This window comes from Rhinopithecus roxellana, chromosome 8, assembly GCF_007565055.1.
Source record: "Rhinopithecus roxellana isolate Shanxi Qingling chromosome 8, ASM756505v1, whole genome shotgun sequence".
In the NCBI taxonomy this organism is placed as follows: domain Eukaryota; kingdom Metazoa; phylum Chordata; class Mammalia; order Primates; family Cercopithecidae; genus Rhinopithecus; species Rhinopithecus roxellana.
In genome coordinates this window covers 99,913,992-99,934,864 of record NC_044556.1, presented here as the reverse complement: position 1 = coordinate 99,934,864, position 20,873 = coordinate 99,913,992, and the positions used below count along the sequence as shown (strand labels likewise).

Genomic DNA, 20,873 nt, shown 5'->3' with positions numbered 1-20,873 from the left:
GATCTGCCTGCGTTGGCCTCTCAGAGTGCTGGGATTACAGGTGTGAGCCACTGCACCTGGCCAGGAAACTTTTCTTTATGCTGTACTTGCAACCTTTCTGAAAACTTGAATTGTTACAAAATTCAAAACAATTTAATGTTAAGATTCTTTTTTTAAAGTAAATGATGCCAACAAGCATATGAAAAGATGCTCCACATCATTAGTCATTTGGCAAATGCAAATCACAACCAAAAGAGGGTACCGCTTCACACCCACAAGGATGGCTATAACCCAAAAAGTGAAAAATAACAAATGTTGGTAAGGATGTGAAGAAATTGGAGCTATTGCTGATGAGAATGTAAAATGGTTCCAAAACAGGTACCCAAATACATGTGCGTGGTGGCATTATTCACAATAGCCAAAAGATGGAAACAGCCCAAGTGTCTATCAGCAGATGGGCGGATAAACTAAATGTGGTGCACCTGCATCATGGAATACTCTTCAGCCATAAAAGGAATGAAATACTGATACGTGCTACAACATGCATGAATTCTGAATACATTACGCTGAGTGAAAAAAGCTGGCCAGGCATGGTGGCTCATGCCTATAATCCCAGCACTTTGGGAGGCCAAGGTAAGAAGATTGCTTGGAGCCAGGTGTTTGAGACAAGCCTAGACAGCAATGTGAGATCCCTGTCTCTATTTAACAAGAACAACAACAAAAAATTGAGAGGCCAGACACAGTGACTCACACCTGTAATCCCAGCACTTTCAGAGGCCCAGGCGATTGGATCATCTGAGGTCAGGAGTTCAAGATTAGCCTGGTCAACATGGCAAAACCCCATCTCTACTAAAAATACCAAAATTAGCTGGGCGGGGTGGCAGGTGCCTGTAATCGCAGCTACTCTGGAGGTTGAGGCAGGAGAATCACTTGAACCTGGGAGGCGGAGGTTGCAGTGAGCTGAGATGGCACGACTGCACTCCAGCCTGGGTAACAGAGTGAGACTCTATTAAAAAAAAAAAAAAAAAAAAAAAAAAGTGAAAAAGAAAACAAAGGAAGAATCTAGTCACAAAAGACTGCATATTTTGTGATTTTATTTGTGTGAAATGTCCAGAATAGGTAAATCTGTAGAGACAGAAAGCAGACTGTTGGTTGCTAGGATCTGGGAGGAATGGAAAGTGGAGAGAACTGCTTAATGGAATGAGGTTTTATTCTGAAGGTGTGGAAGTGCTTTGGAACTAAATAGTGGTGGTGGTTGCAAAACATTGTGAATGTACTAAATGTCACTGAGTTGTTCATTGAAAAATGATTAATTTTATTGTAAGTGAATTTAACCTCAATACTTTTTTAATTCAAGCATTTTGATGTGAATTTGGTATTTTTTTAAAAAGGAAATGGGAAGTGATAAAACATAGTTGGCAGCAACTGGCAGCAGCCTTTAGAAACAGCATTTCCTAGCCAGGCGCGGTGGCTCGCACCTGTAATCCCAGCACTTTGGGAGGCCAAGGTGGGCAGATCACGAGGTCAGGAGTTCGAGACCATCCTGACATGGTCAAACCCCGTCTCTACTAAAAATACAAAAATTAGCTGGGCATGGTGGTGGGTGCCTGTAGTCCCAGCAACTCAGGAGGCTGAGGCAAGAGAATTGCTTGAACCCAGGAGGCAGAGGTTGCAGTGAGCTGAGATCGTACCACTGCACTCCAGCCTGGGTGACAGAGCGAGACTCCGCCTCAAAAAAAAAAAAAAAAGAAGAAGAAAAAGAAAGAGAAAGAAAGAAAGAGTATTTCCTGTAGCTGGTCCCAGAAGATGGAGTCGCCTCGTCTTTCTTGGACAGCCTTGAAGTCCCACATCAGAATGGACCAAAGTGAGGGGAGGGGGCTGGGCCCTGTGCTGGGCAGGAGAAACCCTCCAGGAGCCAGGCAGGGAGGCTGGCCTCATGACAGCTGCTCATGTGGCTCTGCTCTGAAGTTGGAGGCGGCACCCTAACCCTAGCAAGATGACTGAAAAACCATGCTGATGGGATGGCATGAAAGAGAGTCAGGCTGGGAAGAGTGAATGGAGGAACTGCCGCGAACTCATTCTCCCTGATCAAAGCGCGTGACCCACTAAATTCGTGCTGGTGGTTTTCTACTACAGAGTCTGTGAAGTACAATGCATTTGCTTCAGATAATTCACAGAAGCGCTTGTCTGCATGGTTTCCGCTATAGACGGCTGCCTCCCGAGGGTAGGCCCCATGTTGCACCCAGCAGCGATGGCCAACAACCTCATTGAACACCACACTGTCCATCCGTGCTGCGTAATCTGATGTCGATGGTGACACCATAGCTCATCTGTCACTTCTCCATTTAGCACCATTTCACTATTTGGTCTAGAAAGAATAATTTATCAGTTTTATTGGCACTAAAATCTTTTACCTCCACAAATCTGAAAAGTGCAGATTGAAGAATATAGAAAGAAACCTTCAGGGCCAGGCACGGTGACTCACGCCTGTCATCCCAGCACTGTGGGAGGCCGAGGAGGACAGATAATTTGAGGTCAGGAGTTCAAGACCAGCCTGGCCAACATGGTAAAACCCCATTTCTACTAAAAATACAAAAAAAAAAAAAAAAATTAGCTGGGTGTGGTGGGCGCCTGTAATTCCAGCTACTCGGGAGGCTGAGGCAGGAGAATTACTTCAACCTGGAAGGCAGAGGTTGCAGTGAGCCGAGATCATGCCACTGCACTCCAGCCTGGGTGATGGAGTGAGACTCCGTCTCAAAAAAAAAAAAAAAAAAAAAAAGGAAAGAAAGAAAAGAAAGGAAGGAAGGAGGGAGGGAAGGAAGGAAGGATGAACAGGGGGCTTCCTTCCTCTGCCCGCCGCGCCCCCGCATGCTGCTTTGGGCCAAGGGTCTGCACGCAGCCCAGCCTTCTGACCCATGCTCCCCCTTGCCCGTGAGCCTCCCACAGCCCAGACTTCCACTACCCCTGCAAGTCATGAGTTGCTCAGCTCTGTCTTCAGCCCAAACTCCCTGTGAACTCCATCTCTATCAGTCCTCCCGTCTGCTGGCCATGTGCTTCTCAGTTTCCTAAAGGCCTCCTAAGTTCAGCCTGGCCCCATGTGAACTCATGGCACACCCCATTCCACTTGCTTTTTCACAGCACCGTCTCCCTGGTGGTCAGCCCAGACGTGCCTTCCTTTCCCACCTCCCCAGCATCCAGATCGTAACCACATCCCCTGCTCTTCCACCCTCCTCACCACCTGGCCCTCCACCCCGTCTCCCTACCAGAGCGTCAGTATCTAGACTCCCGTGGTTTCCTCATTGGTCTGCTTGATTTTATTTATTTATTTATTTATTTATTTATTTATTTATTTATTTATTTATTTTCAGATGGAGTCTCACTCTGTCACCCAGGCTGAAGTTCAGTGGCACGATCTCAGTTCACTGCAACTTCTGCCTCCCATGTTCAAGCGATTCCTCCTGCTCAGCCTCTGGAGTAGCTGGGGTTACAGGCACATGCCACCACACCTGACTAACTTTTTGTATTTTTTAGTAGAGACGCGGTTTCACTACATTCAGGCCAGGCTGGTCTCAAACTCCTAACTTCATGATCCTCCCACCTCGGTCTGCTTATTTTGTTCACCTCTGATCCATTCTCCACACTAGGTTGAAGTGATCTTTCTAGAATGTAACAGCAGAGCGTGGTGTCGAACCTACAATCCCAGCTACTTGGAAGGCTGAGGCCAGAGGATTGCTTAAGCCCAGGAGTTCAAGACCAGCCCGGGCAACATAGTGAGACCCCCCCCCCGCCCCTAACACTCAATCAAAAAAATAAAATGTAACAGCAATCGTTTTACTTCTCTGTTAAATAAGCCTTCATTTGATGACACCTGCCTACATGATACTAGCCCCACACTCTTGTAGCACTCAAGGCCCTTCCTGGTCTGCTCCCTGCCCTCCTGGGCTCCAGTAAGGGACCACCCAGGCTTTCCAGAAAGTGCCAGCCTGGTTTTCAGTTGCTCCGTCTTTGCCTATTCTGCCCCACCACACTTGCGTGGGAGTTCTGCCTGGAACTCGCCCTCTCTGCTCACAGTGCCTGGTGGGTCCCATTCATCTTTCCAGGCTCAAATTAAGTATAAAGCCCTTCCTAACCTTATCCTTACCTCCCGCCCCAAAAAGAATTGATCATCTTCTCCTTCTTGGCTCCTGTACCCTTTACCGACGTCTGTGGTGGCACCTTGATTTGATCGTTGAGTTTGCTGCTGTTAGTTTTGTCTACAAATAAATAGAAGGCAGAAATCACGGGCCGGGCTCAGACGCTCACGCCTGTAATCTGAGCACTTTGGGAGGCTAAGGAGGGCGGATCATGAGGTCAGGAGTTTGAGATCAGCCTGGCCAACATAGTGAAACACCATCTCGACTAAAAATACAAATATTAGCGGGGTGTGGTGGCGCATGCCTGTAATCCCAGCTACTGGGGAGGCTGAGGCAGGAGAATCGCTTGAACCTGGGAGGCAGAGGTTATGGTGAAACGGGATCATGCCACTGTACTCCAGCCTGGGTGATATAGCGAGACTCCATCTCAAAAACAAACAAATAAATAAAAAGCAGGAATCATATTCCACCTCCACCCACTTCCTCATTTCCTCAGTGTGATACCTGACATAGTATGTGTTGAATGAATGAATGAATGATATGGGGTTCTCATCTTATTTTCATACTTATTAGCTATTTAATAGCTCTGGACAAATGACTTAGCTGACTGGATATCAATTTTCTCATTTTATAAATAAAAAAATTGAGGTGAGTATAGGTTACAAATTCTGCTTCTCAGTTCATGCACCCATCACTGTAAGATATATTCCTCTCCCGGCCAGGCACGGTGGCTCAAGCCTGTAATCCCAGCACTTTGGGAGGCCGAGACGGGTGGATCACGAGGTCAGAAGATCGAGACCATCCTGGCTAACACGGTGAAACCCCCGTCTCTACTAAAAAATACAAAAAACTAGCCGGGCGAGGTGGCGGGCGCCTGTAGTCCCAGCTACTCGGGAGGCTGAGGCAGGAGAATGGCGTAAACCCGGGAGGCGGAGCTTGCAGTGAGCTGAGATCTGGCCACTGCACTCCAGCCTGGGTGACAGAGCCAGACTCCGTTTCAAAAAAAAAAAAAAAAAAAGATATATTCCTCTCCCACAGCCATGAAACACCATACAATTCTCAGAGAGGCATTTCTTGTAGGTATTACAAAGAACAACAACAACAAAATCTGATTCTTTGTAGCAGTGAGCACAGACTTATAGCCACGTTTCTGGGTTTCTGACTATACTGAGTTCAGAGTTTGCCCCCAGAATTCATATATACCCAGAACTTTGGAATATGACTTTATCTGGAAAGTGGGTCTTTGCAGATATGATTAAGTTGAGGTCATACTGGATTAGATTAGAGTGGGACCTAAGACCAATGGCTGGTATCTTTATAAGAAGAAGATGGGGCTGGGCGCAGTGGCTAATGCCTGGAATCCCAGCACTTTGGGAGGTCAAGGTGGACAGATCACGAGGTCAGGAGATTGAGACCATCCTAGTTAACACAGTGAAACCCCGTCTCTACTAAAAAATACAAAAAATTAGCCAGGCGTGGTGGCGGGTGCCTGTGGTCCCAGCTACTTGGGAGGCTGAGGCAGGAGAATGGCGTGAACCCAGGAGGCAGAGCTTGCAGTGAGCCGAGATCGCACCACTGCACTCCAGCCTGGGCGACAGAGCGAGACTCTGTCTCAAAAAAGAAAAAAAAAAAAAAAGTGAAGATGACACAGTGAGACACAGAGAAGTGGGTTATGTGAAGATGGGGGCAGAGTTTGGAATGATGTCAACAAATCAAGGAATAAATGCCAAGTGCTATCAGAGGTCACCAGTTGATAGGAAAAGATGAGGAAGAAGGATTTTCCCCTAGAGCCTTCAGAGGGAGCATGACCCTGCCAACACCTCGATTTTGGACTTCCAGCCTCCAGAGCTGTGAGAGAATACATTTTTGTTGCTTAGAACCACACGGTTTATAGTAATTTGTTCCTGCAGCTCTAGGAAGCTGAGACATAGCCCAGCCTATGCCATCTCTCAACTGCCTTTTCGGCCCCCTTGCAGTGAACGGCCCACTTGGGTAGAGCTGCCATAAGACTCAAATGAAAATGAATTCATCCTAGACTGTAAGGTTTATAGACTATACAAACACATGGGACATGGATTTGTGTTCCTCCGTACATGCCGGTCAACACCGTGGTCCAGTTTGAGTAACCTGAATAGCCCCAAAGTCAGAAAGAATTAACATCGCAGTCAGTGAGGGCTGATTAAGAGCCTCAGGCCATGAGTAGACTTCTAACATCTTCTGTTGATTAAGATTTTTGGTTTCTACCTGTAAGGCCGAAGCAACGGTCAGGGAGTGTCTGGGAGTATCTGGGGGGCCGGCTAGGTGAGGGAGTGAATGGCGTGAACGGTCCCACGGAAGGTGGATCTAGTTTCTCTTTCTGTTATTTATTCTGCACTAATTTGTCAAATGTCCCTCAAATATAACTACGGTCTGCCAACCTTCTCTAATTTTCTTGACCTTAATAAGAAACAGATAAGGTGATGGGTGTCCAGTAGGCCCCAGCGTCGTTCAGATTCCACGTGCTCTTCCTAAGAAACTGTGGTTGTCTCTCAAGTCCATTACAACCCATGCCATGCCCAAAGCTTCGAATCCCTGGACGTGTTTAGCATCTGTGTGATTAGGTGTTATTAGATCAGCCGGATGCTATCAGGCACTCAAGATGTAAATTGAGTAATTGAGACCCATACTGTAAAATGCATCAAGCTTGCCTATCACAGTATTTAATTTGCAAAATCGTTGAAGTCGGAGTAGGGAAGAGTCATCCCCCTGCGAGGGGGACCATGTTCCTACTGCAGACATAGAGCCCTGGGTGTCTGGGTGGGAGGGCACTCCCTTCAGGGCTCAGGACATTCAGCCTAGGATGACTGAGAAACTGAGAAACATCATGTGGTGCTAAAATGCCACCTTACACATCCATGTGTACAGATAGAAAGGCTGTGCCCTTTGCTGACGCAGCGATTATCATGTCCAGGTGAATTAGGACTTCCCCTGCCTATTATTATTATTATTATTAAGACAGAGTCTCGCTCTGTTGCCCAGGCTGGCGTGCAAGTGGAGCGATCTCAGCTCACTACAACCTCCATCTCCTGGACTCAAGCAATTCTCCTGCCTCAGTCTCCTGAGTAGCTGGGACTACAGGCACCTGCCACCACACCTGGCCAATTGTTGTATTTTTAGTAGAGACAAGGTTTCACTATGTTGGCCGGGCTGATCTGGAACTCCTGACCTCAAACGATTCACCCGCCTCCCAAAGTGCTGGGATTACAGTCGTGAGCCACCGCGCCCGGCCCTCCCCTCCCTTTTGGATCCCGGTGTGGAAGCGAACGTGACCTCCATTCTTGGAGGAACGCCAAGATGTCAACTCAGTTAGTGAAATTCTTATGACAATTCAAAGCCAATTTATCTTACAGCTGAAAGTGTGGAATCTTATCAGTGCTCACGCTGAATGCCAGGAGAACCCAGCCTGAACATTGGAGCAAAAGTAATGCTATCTTGTGGGCCTAGCATCTAACAGAATTTTAGGGTAAAATGTTAGACCCTAGAAATAAACACAGTTTCACTAGGTGGAATCCTTGTTAGACCTGAGTGCCTCGTTGTATTGAGTTTCCCAAATAGAAGCTCTTAAATGAGTACTTCTGTCTCAGGTTTAAAAGCATTTTCAAGGCGGTCGTCCAGTATACTAACCTTTGCTGAAATACTGTATCGGTTAGTGAGATGCAAAGCTGCTGTGACAAAGAAACCCAGAAGCATAGTGACTTAAAGAGTGTGGAAACGTATTTCACTTTCTCATATAACCCCAGAAGTAAGAAGCCAGGCTAACGGGGCCGCTCAGCTCCACGGGGGATTTGGGGACACGGGCTCCTTCCATTTTGTTTCTCTCTCATCTCCCAGGACTGTGCTTCTCAGATTCTCTTGAGCATCAGAACCACCTGGAGGCCTTGTTAAGCCCCTTCCCATGCCCAGAACTTCTTTTTTGTTGTTGTTGAGACAGAGTCTCACTCTGCTGCCTAGGCTGGAGTGCAATGGCACGATCTCAGCTCACTGCAACCTCCGCCTTCCAGGTTCAAGCGATTCTCCTGCCTCTGCCTCCCAAGTAGCTGGGATTACAGGCACCTGCTACCACGCCCGGCTAATTTTTGTATTTTTAGTAGAGAAGGGGTTTTACCATGTTGGCCAGGCTGGTCTCAAACTCCTGACCTCGGGTGATCCACCTACCTCGGCCTCCCAAAGTGTTAGGATTACAGGCATGAGCCACTGCGCCCAGCCCCAGAGCTTCTATTCAGTAGGTCTGAGTGGGCCCAAGCATTTGCATTTCTGACACGCTCCCAGGGGACATTGATGCCTCTGGTCCAGGGACCACACCTGGAGGCACCACTCAGGCCACTGTCCTTGCCTGTCCTTGTTGAAGTTAAGCTGCAGACACATCCACGTGTGATGGGAAAGAGCTCAGAAGTCCCCAAATAGGATGTGAAAGCCCAGGCCTGGAAGTGGCACCCATCATTTCCACTCATTCATCATCGGCATCTCCGCTGGCAAGACATGAGTCACAAAGCCACACATAGCTGCAAGCGACCCTGGGGAAACTCTAGCCAGGGGCCACCTGCCCTGCCACCATGACATTCCTGTGAGAGGAAGGGGAGCACGGATTCTGTGGACAGCCAGCCCACATACACCCATGACAATATGATTATTGCTTATTTATACATCTCCCCCTCAGCACCTGAGCTCTTTGAGGGCAGGCAAGTCTCATTCCATCTTACGGCTTCAGAATCTATCATAGAAAGCAACGTAGATGCTACGGTCAAGGTCAAGTTCTTTGGTTATACACTGAGAGCCGGGCGCCTCCCTCATAAGAATTTTCATCAATCAGCATGGTGATTCCAGTAGTCCATGGCACCCCTCACCAGACAGTAAGCTCTGTGAGAGCAGAGACCTCACGCCTGTGCCTCAAAGCCGAGCACCACTAGGGGGCTCCTCTTCTAGATGATTTAATTAATTCTATAGCTCCATCTTTCATCCATTGCTTGGAATGGATTTCAGACGTCAGATCACCAACCTATCCCATACCCTAAGAAGGGGTTTTACACACCTTCCCTGTATCATCACTATTTCTCAAAATAAGGAAGTTGTTGGAGCCATCAGTACATCTGTGTGACTCTGGGTCATTACCCATCACAACCCAGAACTAATTTAGCTCCATTTAAGAACTGAAACAGCAGCAGCCATGGGGAATTAAAGTCACTGTTGAAGCCTCAGTTTATTCTTTCACGCATACAAGAGTCACGTTTGTATGGACTGGCTACGGCATGCCTGCCCTGTCTTGGCAATGGGGGCACAGAAGTCAAAAAAACAAGGCCTCTGCCCTTGAGGAGCTCCCAGTTAGCTCATGGCCAGCCAGTGGGTCTTCCCACCACCTCACAATGAAACACAGCAATTTATTCAAAGATGAATATGTTTTCTTCTTTTGAGAGGGAAGAAAAGCTTTTGAAAACATCATGGTAAAATTTCGTGCTATTAAAAAGCAGCTTTCAGCCAGGAGTGGTGGCTCATGCCTGTAATCCCAGTGCTTTGGGATGCCAAGGTGGGAGGATCGTTTGAACCAAGAGTTCAAAACCAGCCTGGGCAATACAGTGAGATCCTGTCTCTACAAAAAGTTTAAAACTTAGCTGAGTGTAGTCCTAACTACTCCAGACGCTGAGGTTGGAGGATCACTTGAGCCCAGGAGATTAAGGCTGCAGTGAGCTATGATTGTACCACTGCTCTCCGGCCTGAGTGACAGAGCAAGACCCTCTCTCTTTCTTACACACACACACACACACACACACACACACACACACACACATAAAAGCCAGGCGCCATGGCTCACGCCTGTAATCCCAACACTTTGGGAGGCCAAGGTGGGCAGATCACTTGAGGTCAGAGGTTCAAGACCAGCCGAACCAACATGTTGAAACTCCATATCTACTAAAAATATAAAAATTAGCTAGGTATGGTGGCACACGCCTGTAATCTCAGCTACTTGAGTGGCTGAGGCAGGACAATTTCTTGAACCCAGGAGGTACAGGTTGTGGTGTGCCAAGATCGTGCCACTGCACTCCAGCCTGGGCGACAGAGAGAGACTCTGCCTGTCTCAAAAAAAAAAAAAAAAAGCAAAAAAACAGCTTTCTCCCGCAACCAGATAAAGGAATCCAGTCAAGAGCTGAATTCCCATCAACTCCAACAACCTGCGTTATTCTGAGAACTAGCAATGATACAGAGAAGGTGTCTAAAACCACCTCCTGGGGTAGGCTGGTGGGTTGACATCTGAAATACGTTTCAAGCATTGCATGGAAGATGCTATGCAAATGCCAGAAGGACAAGGATAAATTGATAGTGTCTTTTCTGATGTGTGGCCTCTCAAAGAGCTTCTAGAGTTAGTAAGTCATCTAAAAGAGGCATCTAAAAAGCTGATGGGGCTGTGAATAACACTAAGGGTCAGGAGAACAGCAACTCTGCTGTCCACCACTGTTACGACTGACTCCTGTGTCTTCAGCCGGGCTCTTCATCTCGGACACTGCATAAGGCAGGACTGGGCCCTGCTGGTCTAGCTCAGAACTTCTCAAACTCGAACGTAAACCTGAATCACCTGGGTTAAAATGCAGATTCAGCTGGGTGCAATGCCTCACACATGTAATCCCAGCGCTTTGGGAGGCCAAGGCCGGTGGATCACTTGAGGTCAGGAGTTTGTTATTAGCCTGGCCAACATGGTGAAACCCCATCTCTACTAAAAATACAAAAATTAGCCGAGCATGTTGGCTCGCACCTGTAATCCCAGCTACTTGGGAGGCTGAGGCAGGAGAATCACTTGAACTTGGGAGACGGCGCTTGCAGTGAACCAAGATGACGTCACTGCACTCCCGCCTGGGCAACAGAGGGAGACTCTGTCTCAAAAACAACAACAACAACAACAACAAACCCCGCAGATTTGACTTCATAGGTTTGGGTAGAACCTGAGATTCTGCATTGCTAATGAGCTCCCAGGGATACTGAAGCTGATGCCTCCCACCAGGCTGTGAGTAGCAGCACCCAGCCTCCCCCAGCCAGTCCTGTTGAGTGAGAGCCTGAGATCCGGGTGACACGACATCTGATGGGACACCAAAGTGTGGGACGCTCCAGCTAGATGCAGACTTGAGCAGTGTGTCTCAAACACGGCTGCACATTAAAACCACCTGGAAAGGCCGAGTGTGGTGGCTCACTCCTGTAATCCCGGAACTTTGGGAGGCCAAGGTAAGTGGATCACTTGAGGTCAGGGGTTCAAGAGCAGCCTGACCAACATGGTGAAACCCCATCTCTACTAAAAATACAAAAATTAAGCTAGGCGTGGTGGCATGCACCTGTAATCCCAGGTACTTGGGAGGCTAAGGCAGGAGAGTCACTTGAACCTGGGAGTCGGAGGTTGCAGTGAGCCGAGATCACACCACTGCACTCCAGCCTGGGCAACAGAGTGAGCCTGTCTCAAAAAATAAAAATAAAAAAAATCACCTGGGAAGCTTCAACATCCATGAATTCCTCAGTCCTCCTCCAGAGATTGTGGCTTAAAGGGCCTGGGGTTTGACTTGAGCATCAAGATCTTTATTTTTTTAATTTTATACTTTTGGGGTTTTTTGAGACAGGGTCACTGTTGCCCAGGCTGGAGTGCAGTAGCATGATTATAGCTCACTGCAGCCTCAAACTTCCAGGCTCAGGCAATCCTCCTGCCTCAGCCTCCTCAATAGCTGGGAACACAGGCATGTGCCATCACACGCAGATAATTTTTAAATTTTTTGTAAAGATGGGGTCTGACTGTGTTGCCCAGACTGGTCTTGGACTCCTGGGCTCAAACAATCCGTCTGCTGCAGCCTCCCAAAGCACTGGGCTTACAGGCATGAGTCACTGCACCCAGCTGGAATCAGGATCCTTAAAAGTCCCCCCCAGTGGTTCAGATGTACAGCAGAGTCTGAGAAGCTCTGGTTGCCGATAGAGCAGTGGTTTTATCAGAATCCTCAAGAGAGCTAAGACAGAACTCTAAGGTCATGGAGGTGGGTAGAGCAGGGCCTTAGTCTCATTACATTCCCAGAGGATTCTGATCCCAACCAAATTTGGGGAAACGATGGTAGAGAACGGCTTCCCCACAGTGGGCTGAGGAGTCTAGGGTGCAGCCTACAGGTGCTCTGCCTGGATCCAGCACCTCAGCCCTCTGGGTGGGGCCTTGGGTAGCCAGAGTCAGGGAAGCCAGCTGCCTCGGTGGGTCTGTTTTCCCCAGAATGTGGTGGAAAAGTATAAGAAGCACTGTTAGATTAAAATACAAAACCAAGGCCGGGTGCAGTGGTTCACGCCTGTAATCCCAGCACTTTGGGAGGTGGGTGGATCACCACCTGAGGTCAGGAGTTCAAGATTAGCCTGGCCAACATGGTGAAACCCTGTCTCTACAAAAATAGAAAAAAGACATTAGTCAGGCGTGTTGGCGGGCACCTGTAATGCCATCTACTTGGGAGGCTGAGACAGGAGAATCACTTGAATCTGGGAGGCGGAAGTTGCAGTGAGCTGAGATCGCACCACTGTACTCCAGGCTGGGCAATAGAAAAAAAAAAATACACACACACACACACACACACACACACACACACACAAATCAAACAAATTAAAAAAAAAAAAAAAAAAAAAAGCTAAAACATGAAGCATTCCTGGATCTCTGTCAGAGCTCTTTACAAGGTCACGAGTCCCATTCATAAGAGCTCCATCCACATGACTTAACCACCTCTCAGAGGTCCCACCTCCTAATAGCGTCACCTTGGGGCTTTGGATTTCAAAATAGAAATTTGGCGGGGGACATAAACATTCAGACCATAGCACAGGCTGAGAAAAATGCACCAAACACAACTTCAAACCATCTCCCCTGAAGTTGAAGCCAAAATGAATTCGGATTCCATTTTAGCCAGGGGAGCAAACAGGTCTGTCAGCTTATTCTTGCCAGGCTTTTAGCTTTGCTCCAAGTTCATTAGGATCCCTCAGAGATGGATGCTGTAGGGCAGAGCACTGGGTAAACCCTTGGGGAATGAACTCATTACCCCAGAGTCAGCCATCCTAGAGAGACTGTCCTGGAGAAGGACAGTCCTTGAATGGGCTGTAAGAAGCATTTCAAAGGCCAGGCACAGTGGCTCATGGCTATAATCCCAGTACTTTGGGAGGCCGTAGGTGGGAGGATCACTTGAGCCTAGGAGTTCAAGATCCGCCTGGGCAAGACTCCATCTCTACAAAAAAAGAAAAAGAAAAGTAAAAATTAGCCAGGCATGGTAGTGGACGCCTGTAGTCCCAGCTACTCGGGAGGCTCAGGTGGGAGGACTGTTTGAGCCCAGAAGTTCAAGGCAACAGTAAGCTGTGATTGTACCACTGCACTCCAACCTGGGCAACAAAGCGAGACCCTATCTTGAAAAATAAATATAAAAAAAGAGAACTTTCAAGTTATCTGATCTCTTCTGTGCTAAATGTCCTTTGGTTGAAATCAAATTTATAATGCATGTAAATATACTATGCATCAACAGGCTAACCATAGTTATCTCTGGGAAAAGGTATTATCATTGGTCTTTACTTTCTTTGTTGTAATTTTCTTTATCTGCACATTTTTTGATAACAGGTGGGGTTTTTTTTTGTTTTGTTTTGTATTTTGCTCTTGTTGCCCAGGCTGGGGTGCAATGGCGTGATCTCGGCTCACCGCAACCTCTGCCTCCCGGGTTCAAATGATTCTCCTGCCTCAGTTTCCCAACTAGCTGGGATTACAGGCGTGTGCCACCACACCTGACTAATTTTGTATTTTTGGTAGAGACGGGGTTTCTCCATGTTTGTCAGACTGGCCTCGAACTCCCCACCTCAGTTGATCTGCCCACCTGGGCCTCCCAAAATGCTGAGATTACAGGCATGAGCCACCACGCCCAGCCAGGTATATATTTTTATAAGAAGAAAACACATGACCTGTTTCCATTTGGCAGAGGTTTGGCAGGAGCTGGGGCTGCTCGTGTCGGGGGTGGCAGAGCGACTGGGCATGCAGGTTTGGGGGGGCAGTCTGGTGAGGACTGGGGTGGCCTGTGGCCCTGAAGTTGTGTTTCCAGTCTGCTCTGGGTCAGATCTGAGGGTTCTCTGTCTGCCTTGAGCTCCCCATCTCCCCAAGGTCTGACATGGAGTCCCCAGGCTTTGGGGGAAGCCTGCTGAGCTTGAGGAGAGGGGAACCATGGGATGGGGTGGATGGGGATGCTGGGAGCAATGTCAGGGGGTCCCCACACCTCTAGACACATCTCTGGTTGTGCTTTCAGGTGACCTCAAAGCAGCAGCTCTGAATTCGCCTCTCATCTGACGACTGACCGCTGCTGCTGCCGCCAGCCTCTGTCCCCTTCCCGGGCCTGTCACAGAGCTGCCTCTCAGCAGGTAAGGAGATTGACTTACCCTGTGCAGGGGCAGGGGGACAGCAGGTGTCTTCGCCAGGAGCGTGTGTGGGGGCCAGGGTGAGACTCAGTTCTCAGGATCCTTGATGGTGGCCAGGTCCTCACAGTGTCATTTTCTTCTAGCAGTCGTCACTGTCCTGTCCCCTTCTCCCACCCTCCATGGCAGACACGGGGCCCTTAGAAACCTTTTACCACCTCCTGTTATCCCCTAGTGTGAGTGGATGCGCCCCTGTTGGGGGAGCAGAGGAGGAGAACTGAGCCATCGCCGAGGGCTGCTGGGCCTTGGCTGGGGAACCGTGCTGTGTGCTTCCCTGTGGGAAAAGAGACGCTATTGCGGTGAGCCTCCTTGTTGAGCAAGGATGAAAGGAGGTCGACCACTCACTCCCTCCCCATCCTCAGTTTAAGCTGCTGGGTCCCTTCAGGCTCAGGGATAGCTGTCTTTCAGGCATTGCCCGGGAAGGCTGGCTGCAGTATTCTACTGGCAGATACTTATCAACCGCTCATGGACAGAAGTCATAGTTAGGGAGGATGGCTGCAGAGGCACAATGCCATCCGTCTTCCAGAAATTCTAAATACTGTGCTCCGAGTCAAGTCAGATCAGAAGCACTGGGGATGGAACCACCTTTCATTGGTCTCCCAGCCCCAACTTTGCATTTACTGAGTTGTGTGCTGCAAGATGCAGCCCATCAGAATATTACAGAGCATGGTCGTACGCAGGGGTTCATGCCTGTAATCCCAGCATTTTGGGCGGCCAAGACGGGTGGATCACCTGAGGTCAGGGGTTTGAGACCAGCCTGGCCAACATGGTGAAACCCGTCTCTACTAAAAATACAAAAATTAGCCAGGTGTGGTGGTACGCACCTGTAATCCTAGCTACTCGGGAGGCTGAGGCAGGAGAATTGCTTGAACCCAGGAGGTGGAGGTTGCAGTGAGCCCAGATCGCACCACTGCACTCGCAGCCTCGGTAAAAGAGCAAGACTCCATCTCAAAAAAAAGAATGTTACAGAGCAAACCGGGGTCTGCTTGCCCAGTGTGGTAAGACCACCGAGGTTTTGCAGTGGAAGAAAGGAGGGTGTTTAATTGCTGGGCACCAAGGAAGGAGGACTCGGCGGCTCATGCTCAAATCCTGACCAGTGGCTTGCAGGTAAGGGTTTTTAAGTCGGGGGTACATTTCAGGAAAGCAGAAGTTACAAGTAAGATTGTAAAATCGACACATGGTGGTTACACACTGATTTTGGCCGAAAAGGGCGGGTATCTTGAAGCCAGTGCATACAGGTCATGGATAGGTTTAAAGATCTTCTGATTTGCAATTAGTTAAGGAAAAGAAGCTTTGTTTTAAATGTGGTTCAGCAAAAAACAATGTTAGCTCTGGTTTGTGGGCAGGACTCCCTCCAGGCCCCACAGGAAGAAATTAATTAATTAATTAATTAATTTAGAGATAGAGTCTCATTCGGTCACCCAGGCTGGAGTGCAGTGGCATGATCCCGGCTCACTGCAACCTGTGCCTCCCGGGTTCAAGCAGTTCTCCTGCCTCAGCCTCCCGAGTAGCTGGAATTACAGGCGCACACCATCCCACCTGGCTAATTGTTTTTGTATTTTTAGTAGATATGGGGTTTCACCATGTTGGCCAGGCTGGCCTCGAACTCCTGATCTCAAGTGATCCACCCACCTCTGCCTCCCAAAGTGCTGAGATTACAAGCGTGAGTCACTGCACCTGGCCCAGGAAGAAATTTAGAACCAAGAGTGGCGGTCAGAGTTGAGTCCTCAGTTCCCCCTCATCTGAGGTATCTGTGCCAGCAGATTCATTCTGTGGGGGACCAGGTTTCTGAAAAACAACTCAGAGACATATGTTAAGATGTTATCTTCAGTTTCTATAGGGAAACCAAACATCTCGTAATTCTAGCTTCTTTGGCTATTGTTTTAAGCTACTATTACCTTCTTGCTTATCAAGTCATTTATTTACTTCTCACGGCTAACTTGGAATTTCCCTTGAAGGAACTCAAGATTTTCCTTTATTTCCCTGCTGGGGGTCCCACAGACCCCTACAACAGGTTCCCTGCTGCATCTCAAGAAACCCCTGGCACAACCTGTGTGCATAAGCACATTCCTGTGTACCTGGGAAGAAAGAGCTGTGTGAGCACGTGGCCCCAGGGGCCAACCCTAAGCAAGCGGTCCCTTTTCCCCCTTGCCTCATCTCCTAGAAAGCCAAGAGCCCAGTCAGTGTGGCCAGTAGCCAGTGTGGCCAGTAGTCAGTGTTGCCGGTAGACAGTGTGGTCAGTAGTCAGTGTCCCCGGTAGTCAGTGTCCCTGGTAGCCAGTGTCGCCGGTAGCCAGTGTCCCTGGTAGCCAGTGTCGCCGGTAGCCAGTGTCTCCGGTAGCCAGTGTCCCTGGTAGCCAGTGTCTCCGGTAGCCAGTGTCCCTGGTAGCCAGTGTCGCCGGTAGCCAGTGTCTCCGGTAGCCAGCGTCCCTGGTAGCCAGTGTCGCCGGTAGCCAGTGTCGCCGGTAGCCAGTGTGCGTGTGGAGATTTGTTGCAGCTCTTCTCTGTCCCTACTTCCATTTTTTCTTCTTGGGTCCAGGTGAGATGTGCAAGCTCATGAATGTCTGTGCAGGGAGACATACCTGAGTCCCCATGGAAGTACGGCGTCCAGACAGTCTCAGAAAGGCAGGGGCATTATTCAGGTCGAGCCTCAGGGGCACCTGGCCAGGTAGGAGAAGCAGGGCCTCCGAAACCTTCTCATAGGGCTCTATCTTTAAAGCATGTGGTTGTCTTGAGTGCCATTGGCAAAAGCCATTTCCTTTTCCCCCACCAGGGATTTCCTCAGGTTTTTGCCCACCTCAGGGAAGGAGCTCCTTCCTGCCATCTCACTCCCAGGTTAAGCAAGGTTAGGATCACCCAGGGGATGAGTCTGTTCCAGGAGAGCAGGACAGACCAAGTGTGGGGGATGAAATCCTAAGCGCCACTAGGCCAAGGTGTAACGAGCCGGGAGCAGCAACAGAGCAGTACTTCCTTCCTCTCCTGCTGAGGAGCTCTGGGAAACTATGTTATCTAACCTCCTTGAATATGTTTCCTTATCTGAAAAATAAGAGGACTGGAACTGGACCTCCATGTTCTCCTGCAATACCAACAGTCGGTGATTTGGAGCCTTGCTACTCAAAGTGTGGTCCGTGGACCACAGCCTCACAAAGCTCGTTAGAAACGCAGGATCTCAGCCCCTACCCTAGAGCTACTCGATCAAAATCTGCATTTTAAAATCCTCAGGTGATACATATGCACATTAAAATTCAAAAAGGACTGGTTGAGATAGCCCCTAAGGTACATGAGACATCCTGTGTGTCTCGTGCAAGGTAATTTGGTGGACACCAAGGAATCACGAAGTGGAAGCGGCTCACAGCCAGCAGTAGTGCTCCACCTTTGGTACAGGCCAGAATCAGCCTGGGAGATTGTAAAATACGGACATCCAGGTGTGCAGGGCCACAGCACTGGGAGAAGCCAGAGCAGCCCCTTGGGAAGAGAAAACACAAACACCCACACACGAAATCACTTAAGGATCACTGAGGGCAACAAGAGTGACTGTCCTAGAAACAGTATCAGGGTGAGCTGAGGGTGGCAGAGCAGAGACTGTGGAGCAGGCCTATTTATTCAGTGCTCCCGAAAGAAGGTTTTTCATCCTTACATTAGAATCTCTTCCTTTAGTTACTGAGGGGCCTCTCATGGTAATCTGTTGTTACCTCTCCACCTTCTTCTTCTTCTTTTTTTTTTTTTTTTGAGACGGAGTCTCACTCTGTCACCCAGGCTGGAGTGCAGTGCTGCAATCTCGGATCACTGCAACCTCTGCCTTCTAGGTTCAAGCAATTCTCCTGTCTCAACCTCCCAAGTAGCTGGGACTACAGGCACCCACCACCACGCCTGACTAATTTTTGTATTTTTAGTAGAGAGGGGGTTTCACCATATTGGTCAGGCTGGTCTCAAACTCCTAACCTCAAGTGATCCTCCCGCCTCGGCCTCCCAAAGTGCTGGAATTACAGGCATGAGCCACCGCACCCAGCCTCTCCACCTTCTTAAGCAAGAACGCAGAAGATTGCAGGGAAGTAAGACTGTTGATGTTGTCGCTTGTTTTAAGATGGTCAGGTGCAAATTGCATAAATATATTTGCATATTCTAAGGAGGAAGAGCCCAGAGACGTGGACATTACAGGACGGAGGGGTGAGTGTAGGGCAGATCCCTCAGGGAGGGGATTGGTCTACCTCCCTGTGAAGTGTTAGCCTTGGCTGAGAAGATGCAAATGACAGATGACCCAATAAATATGGCCTGAACCATGAGGAGCACGTTTTCTCATCTCAAGGATCAGGAATAGACCTCCGAGGACCACCCAGCTCAAGGATCCAGGTCATTTTCTCCACTAGCCTCCTGACCCTGTCCTTGGTTGATTCCCCAGTGGTTATATGGCTCTGGCAGCTGCAAACACAACTCAATCAAGGTGGTCAAAGACAGAGCTTTCTCCCCTTGTCCCTCCATCGGGGAGGAAAACCCTCCCAACGAGTCCCTGCAGATTTCCCCTAGTGTCCCATTGAGGAGGACGAGGTCACGTTGTCAGGTTCACGACTATACCAAATGCCCTGCTTGGGGTCAGGTTCCAGCCCATGCTGAGGTTCGAGGGGAGTGGGCGGATGGGCAGATAGCTGAAAGAACACTCGTGGGGCCATAAGCAGGCGAAATGTAGTTTTATCCAGCAGGTCTCTCATCAGCAGCTGACTCACACTAGCTCTCTCACACTTGTCCACCTTGACTCGGCTGTCTGTTCTGGCTCTGTGGCTCCTCTCAGCAGCCAGCTCCCACACACAGCTGCATGGCCGGCTCTCCCCTGCCTTCAGGGTCAGCAGCTTAACTCTTTCTCTCTCTGGGCACGAGCTGAGCTGTGCTGTGCCCTGGCTCCCCCCATCTGCCTGCAAAATGGACAGTTTTGGCTCTCTTTCTCTGGCCACCAGCGTGCCTGTACAATGTCAGCAGGGCAATAATACCTTTTACAAACAATAGTGGCTTGGAGCCAAATGATGGGCCTTCCCATGTAACAGCTATATGGCTGTGATAACAAGTGGAGTTATACGCCTGCGCTCTAAACTTGCTGAGTCACTCTGGATGTTTACCTCAGCCTATCCTTGACCAAATCACAGCCATGTTCCTGACACACGTGCTCTGGCCCAACAGCAAGGGAGACGAGAAAGTGAGTCTGCCATTGTCAGCCCCTGGAGAGGAAGGAGGGCCCTGCTGGCAGGGCAGCCAGTCGGGGGCAACTGTGGGTGGTGTCCTATAGCCTCTGCTGTGGAGGAAGAGCTGCTGCCCTGCGTGGAGGCAAAGATGGATGTGGGTGTGGAGTGGAGTAGGTGGGGTGGGGAACATTAAGGAGGGTCCTGTCCTAATGGCCATTCTGTGTAGACAGAGGGGCTGAGGTCCTCTGCTGAGGAGGAAAGGTCAGAGGTGATGAGGAAGTTATGAAGACTGGAAGAGGAGGATGAAGAGAGGGGAGATGATTTGGAGCAAGGGGTCCTATTGCCAGATAGCTCTGAGGGCCTCGCAAAGGCTGGAGTGTGGCTGTCTGAAGGGCAGACTTTAGTGGGGGGTCTCTCCAGCAGCGCTGAGCAGCCCCTCAGTGAGTGTGGAGAGGGAAGGATTTGGGTCCATACCGAGGCAGGTTTTAGGGACAGAGGGAAGGGCCAGATAAGCAGACAGCTCTTGGGAGACAGTGGTGGAGGCGTTGGGTCATGCTATTGAGGCTAAATATGGAGCCAGGGGAGGAGGAAGCAGCAGAGAAGGGGCCAAGGGAGAGGCTGGAGTCCGAGAGCACAGCTCCCCCTGGGGGCCAGGTCCAGGGGCCTGGGCTGTGGGTGGCAGACACGGGTTGGAGGGTGGACTGAGAGGGAGGGCCTGAGAGGGAGGCCATGGAGGGATGGAACCCCCAGAGGATCCCCCACCCTCTTATTTTATCTCCTGGACACAACAAGGAAAGCATAGCACGCTGACGGGACCTTCCCACAGGAAGCCTCCAGCCAGAACTCTCCTGGGCGGAGAGGGTAGGGCCTGTAGAAAATGAGCCCTTCTTGTTGAACAGTGGAAGAATAAGGAAGAGCTGGGGGATCAGGGCCATCTTGACAGCGCCTGGGAGGGAGAGAGGCCGGGGCAGCTGCAGGGGCCTGACGGGGCTGAGGGTCGGCTCTGCTGCTTCGCTAGTAACATTAGCTGTACCCTCCCTGCCACATGCCCCACCTGTGCACCCGCGCACACATCCTCAAGGACTCACACACTGACACTTATACCCACACACTCACACTCC

At 49.5% G+C, this 20,873-nt stretch overlaps 1 protein-coding gene across 2 annotated transcripts in view; it reads left to right on the top strand.

The window, feature by feature from the left end:
- GNG4 (G protein subunit gamma 4) overlaps positions 1–20,873 on the top strand; it is a 101,904-nt gene that overhangs the window by 43,145 nt on the left and 37,886 nt on the right. For both annotated transcript variants that reach the window (XR_004059021.1, XM_010384663.2), the window contains exon 2: positions 14,417–14,528. The gene's annotated coding sequence lies outside the window, so the exon portion shown is untranslated. The remainder of the gene's footprint in view (positions 1–14,416; positions 14,529–20,873) is intronic.